This window comes from Neofelis nebulosa, chromosome 17 (assembly GCF_028018385.1).
Source record: "Neofelis nebulosa isolate mNeoNeb1 chromosome 17, mNeoNeb1.pri, whole genome shotgun sequence".
In the NCBI taxonomy this organism is placed as follows: Eukaryota; Metazoa; Chordata; class Mammalia; order Carnivora; family Felidae; genus Neofelis; species Neofelis nebulosa.
The window spans coordinates 56,264,088-56,269,928 of record NC_080798.1 but is presented as its reverse complement, the minus strand read 5'-3'; the positions used below and the strand labels follow the sequence as shown (position 1 = coordinate 56,269,928).

General features: G+C 46.4%; 1 non-coding gene across 1 annotated transcript; it reads right to left on the bottom strand.

Moving 5' to 3' along the window:
- Positions 1 to 220: 220 nt before the first annotated feature.
- Positions 221 to 328, bottom strand: LOC131500540 (U6 spliceosomal RNA). Its single transcript, XR_009256345.1, has one exon. It is a non-coding gene; the product is annotated as a U6 spliceosomal RNA (small nuclear RNA).
- Between the last annotated feature and the right edge of the window lie 5,513 nt (positions 329 to 5,841).

Sequence of the window (5,841 nt, the reverse complement as noted above, 5' to 3'; positions counted from 1 at the left end):
TATCACGCAGGGGCGCCTGGGTGGCTCAGTCGGTTGAGCATCCAACTTTGCTCAGGTCATGATGTTATGGTTCATGAGTTGAAGCCCCGAGTTGGGCTCTGTGCTGACAGCCCGGAGCCTGAAGCCTGCTTCAGATTCTGTGTCTCCCTCTCTCTCTGCCCCTCCCCCACTCATGCTTTATCTCTCTCTCAAAAACAAACAAACATTTTTTTTTTCTTTTAAAAATATGGAACGCTTCACGAATTTGTGTGTCATCCTTGCGCAGGGGCCATGCTAATCTTCTCTGTATCGTTCCAATTTTTAGTATATGTGCTGCCGAAGCGAGCACAACAAACATTTTTTAAAAAGTATCTACCATTCAACTGCCTTGCACGCTCTATACACATTATTGCATTTATTTCTCATAATCTTTCTCTGAGGCAGATGTTATTATTTTGGGCTCATTCTCTATTATTATTTTTATTACTACAAATTAAGTGGTTTAACACAAAACATATTGCTTACTTCACAGTTTCTGTGGGTCAGGAGCTGGACATGTTTTAACTGGGTCCTCCGCTCAGGGTCCCACAAAACTGAAAATAAGATGTCAGCTAGGTTGTGTTCTCATCTGATGGCTTGACTGAGGAAAGATTGCTTCCAAGCTCCCTCAGGTTATGAGCAGAATTCATTTCCCTGTGGATGTACAACTGATGTCTTGCTGACTATTGGCTGTGGATCACTCCTGGCAACTAGAGGTAGCTGTCAGGTCCTTGCCATGCAACCCCCTCCATTGACCCTCTCACATTTCAGCCACTCTGGCTTCAGGAAAGGTCCAGTCACATTTAAGAACTTACCCAATTAATTCAGGCCCACCTAGATAATCTCCTTCTGGATTAACTCAAAGTCATAAACCATCATCATGTTTGGTGATTCTGCCCTCACTCAAGGAGAAGTGATTATACTAGGCATGCACAATGGGATTGTGTGGAAAGACAGTAGTGAGGGCAGTCATCATGGGGCATCATAGAATATATACTGATAATATTAACAGCCATCATTCTTCCAGCACCTTCTACATGCCAGGCACTGTTCAAGTGACTTGATACACAACTGATCACCCTTGCTATGGTTATGCTATAAAAAGTGTCTATTTTAAAGATGATGAGACAAAAGTCAGAGAGGTTAAGAATAACTTGGCAAAGGCACATGATGTTGGTGAGGGGAAATCAGGTATGAACCCAAATCTGTGCCACTTCATAGGCTTGCCTGCTCCTAGTGGCCCCTGTGGCATAGGAGGGTGGCCTCTTTGCCACCAAGATCTTGTCGTCTCCAAATAGCTAAGGCCCAGAAGTCCCCAGAGGAATCCCCTCTCACTTCCTGTGGGCCTTGAAGGGAGAGCCCAGAACTACCCTGGAAGAGCCGCTTGGAGTACCAGGAAGTATCTGTTGTACTTGGCCTTGCAGACATCACAGATCCTGGCCACGGTGGCACACCCAGTGGATCCCCAGTCAGAGAGAAGCAGGCACTGGGGTCCAGGCCATCTCTACCAGGACCAGAGCGTGCCACATGTCCAGAGTGCATACAGCAGCATTGGGAAGCCTCCTCCAGCCTATGAGGGGCACTAGTGACATGGGCACCTACCCACAGCTCCGTGGAGCCGACGCTGCACTTTCCAGACTGACTGTCGCGTGGCCCGGCCCCCTCGCCTCCCCCCTGCAGCAGAGCCTGAGCAGATGGTTCAGAGTCACTCCAGTGGAAATTAATGGAGTCAGACTGTCCACACACTTCTTTTCAACCGTAGAGAAATATTTTCCATGAGTCAAACACCAGATGTATTTTGTTTATGGGGTAATTTAGCACTTGCGAGGGGTAAGACACTAAAACTAGAGAAGAGCTGTTCGTGCTTGTGTTTCAGGCAGTGCTCAAGCACACTCCAGCCACCTGCAGTAAAACGTGGGGACATCCTGTCCGAAATGGAGCCTGGACCTTGGAACTCAACCCTTCGGTACTTCCCAGAGAGAAGACATATCACTTCTGCAAGCCACCCCATGTCTGTCTCCTGGGGTTCAGTTTGTGACCACACTGGCTGAATTGGCCAGAGCCCTAGAGGTGGGGAAGGGTGACGAAAAAAGAGCAGCACCACTAAGGGACTGAAAAGGTTCTTGGGGGGGGGGGGGGCAGGTCAAGAAGAGCCAGAAATAAACTAAATTGTAAATAGGCCTTCCCTGGGACCACCATTATTTTAACAGTCACAAAATGCTCTTAATCAGCATTTATCAAAGTATAGCCCGAGGAAAGCAATATCAGCATCAAAGGGGAATCTGTTAGAAATGCAGATTCTTGGGCCTTTCCCCAGACCAACTGAATAAAACCTCTAGGAGTGGGGCCCAGCCGGCAATGTGTGATTTAACACACCCTCCAGGGTAGTCTGATGCTCCCTGGAGTTAGAGAACCACTGCTCCAAATACCAGAGGTCTGTTTTCACTTTACATCTAGCTGGGAAGTTTTACATAAATTAATGAATCTCTCTGTGACTCCGTTTTCTCATCTGTAAAAAGGAATCACGGCGGTAGTCATTGTGCGCTACCTAACGGATGGTAGAAATTAAAGGAAAGAATTCATTGAAAGTGCTCAGAACTAGAACCTGTAGAGTATACCTCATCAGCAAACAGCTGTGGCCATCAGTATGATTATCCGTATTGGCCTTCGAAACCCACTGTGGATAACAGCTGCTAACATTAACAGCCATCATACTTTGTACACTTTTAACATGACAGGTACTGTACACATGACTTGATGTAAATGTAAAATTGTCACAATGAGTGTAAAAAGTCATTTTTGCGGTATTCATTACCTTCATTCATTCATTCGTTCATTAATCCAACAAACATGAACTAAGCCCCCTAATGTTCCAGGCACTGCTGTAGGACAGGTCCACAGGCAACAAAGCAGACAAATGAATCAGAGACGTCGTTCAAATCATATGTGCTCACAACACATTTAACCCAAGTCCCCATTTAAGGTCTCCTCAAGTCTGGTTTCTCCTGGGACCCCTGGGCTCGACTTGGCCCCTGCCCAGGCGGCCACTCTCTGCTTAGCCCCTGCCTCTGCTTCCTGCCTCCTCCAAACCCCCACTTACACCACACAGCCTCTGCAGCCTTCACCCTCAGAATACCAGGACTGCCTCCCTCGGCCCTGAGTTCCCTTCCTGAGAAGTTCTGTGTGATCCCCGGGAGTAGCCGGACCATTCTTTTACTATATAAACAACAGTTTTAGCCTTGTCCATGCCATAAGAGTGGCCAGTGCATGGCAGATTCAATTACGTACTGTGTGTGTATTCAGGGTAAGGAGATGTTACATTGAAAATTAAGACCACAAGTTCGAGCCCCGCGTCAGGCTCTGGGCCGATGGCTCGGAGCCTGGAGCCTGTTTCCGATTCTGTGTCTCCCTCTCTCTCTGCCCCTCCCCCGTTCATGCTCTGTCTCTCTCTGTCCCAAAAATAAATAAAAAATGTTGAAAAAAAATTAAAAAAGAAAATTAAGACCACAAATTATGCATGCAAGTGGGAAAACTTCAAAACTCCCAGCCTCATTTGCTCTCGGGGTGACGTGGTCCCAAGGCCTGGTATCTGGAATGCCCAAGTGCCTGCATAGACTTGTATTTATCCGTTTCTTCGGGTACATTGCCTATTAACACGTGTAACCAAAGGGTTTGGGGTATATCAGACCCAGGCCATTGGAACCTGCAAGTTGAGGTGCTAATCTTGTCTCCAGACACTCACTCATGTACAGTGTAGAATGAGGTTTTGAAAACCACAACCCACAGGCCAATTACAGCCCAAAGACTTTGTTGTTTTAAATAAAATTGTATTGGGATGCAGCCATGCCCATTTATTTACATGTTGTCTCTGGCTGTTTTTGCACTTCAGTAGCAAAGTTGAGAAGTTCTGGGAGAGACCATCCGGCCCACAACGCCTAAAATAATTACTATCTGTCCCCTTTAAAAGCAAGTTTGCCAACTCCTGCTCTAAAAGCAAGGTATATACAGCCTGCCTTGAAAGAAATCCACTTCCTCCTTTCTAACTAAACTGGTAAATTAAGTTATAAGAAAGCCATCACTCATCCCACATCCTACCTCCTTTAGTCTATTTGGGCTAGGACTCAGCAAAAGTGTTTCAACAAATTATACAGAGACAATTATAGCCAATTAATGTACCGGTTTAATTATCAGTTAATAGCTAAGGCACTTAATAAAAGCATAACACAACCTCACTCAATATTAAAGAAATGCACATGAAAACAACAACGAGATTCCATTTGTCACCTGTTTGATTAATGGATATCACCAAGTTTGTTCAGACACAGAGGTGACCGTGGGGCGGTAACAGCGAGCGTCTTCCCACTCTGCAGGTTCAACATCTGTGGCAGGCACTTTGCAAATCTGAGACAGCTATAAATATACCTACCTTTCAACGAGGATTCCTCTTCCAGGATTTCATCCTACACATGTGTTCTCAAATGCGTTCAATGCCATTTGTCTAAATATGTTCAATGCAAAATAGCAAAAACTGAGGTGATCCGACAATAAAGAGTAAATAAATCGGAATGTCCATATTGCGGAACATGAAAGAACCATGAAAAAAGAATAAACTAGACCTAATTCACCTAATGAGATGAAGAAAGAATGAGCTACACGTAATGGAGTTGAGGTAGAATAGTCTCACAGGCTGTGTGTGTGTGTGTGTGTGTGTGTGTGTGTGTGTGTGTGTTATAGTAAGCACCCACTGTTATTAATGAAGGATATGTAGACACACACAAACACACAAATATGTGCAAATGAGTAGAGAAATTTGAAAAATTTAAAACGAGAAAACGGCCACAATCATGGTTGCCCCAGAAGAGGAACCCAAGAGTCTGAACTAGAAGAGACACTCTGTTTTGACTTTGTACCCTCTTTTTCTGCTTGTTTTTTTAACACATGCATACGTTGTTAGTCTAATTTTAAAACATGTTTTTATGAAACAGAAACGTCACTCTATGTCTGACAGTGGTGCTTTCCAGGACACCAGGGTCCTGGTGGGGAGAGGGGCATTGCTGTTAGTGTGAAAGACATTCCCCAAAACTCAAGAAGGTAATGACAGTGCCCCAGAGCACTACAGCAAGCTGCCACAGACTCCCTAACTTGCAAACTCTCAGGCAACTCTGTACAACAAACCAGTGTTATTAAAAGAGAAGAAAAATCAATAATCCATCATGGAGAGGGCTTTGGAGTCAGATGAGAAGGCTCTAGATTCTGGCATCCCCCCAGGAGCTGTGAGACCCCCTCCCCAGAAGTGTAGTAAATATCAAAGCCCTCTGAGCCTCTGTTTCCTCACCAGTGACAGTGGGGATCATGATGCCCCCCCACTCACGGTGGGGGGGACAACAGTGTCCCCACTCATGGTGGGGGGAATCACAATGCCCCCCCTTCACGGTGCAGGGATCACAATGCCGCCCCTCATGGTGGAAGGGACAACAATGCCCCCGCTCACGATGCGGGGGATCATGACGCCACCCCTCACGGTGGGGGGGGGGGGGGGGACAACAATGCCCACTCTCACGGTGGGGGGACAACAATGCCCCTGCTCGCAGTAGAGGGATCACGATGCCCCCACTGACAAGGGGCTTGGGCAGGGCCAGCACTTACACAGCACACACCCTGGGCCTGACTGTGCTAAGCATGTCACAGGCCCTACTGCACTTAGTTAACGGCCAAACCACTGTCCTCATTCTTCAGATGAAGAAACTGAGGTTTAGGGAGCCAAAGTCACATAGTTATTAAGTAGCAGTCAGGGTACAAACCCAGGTCTGTCTGCCTGGGCCT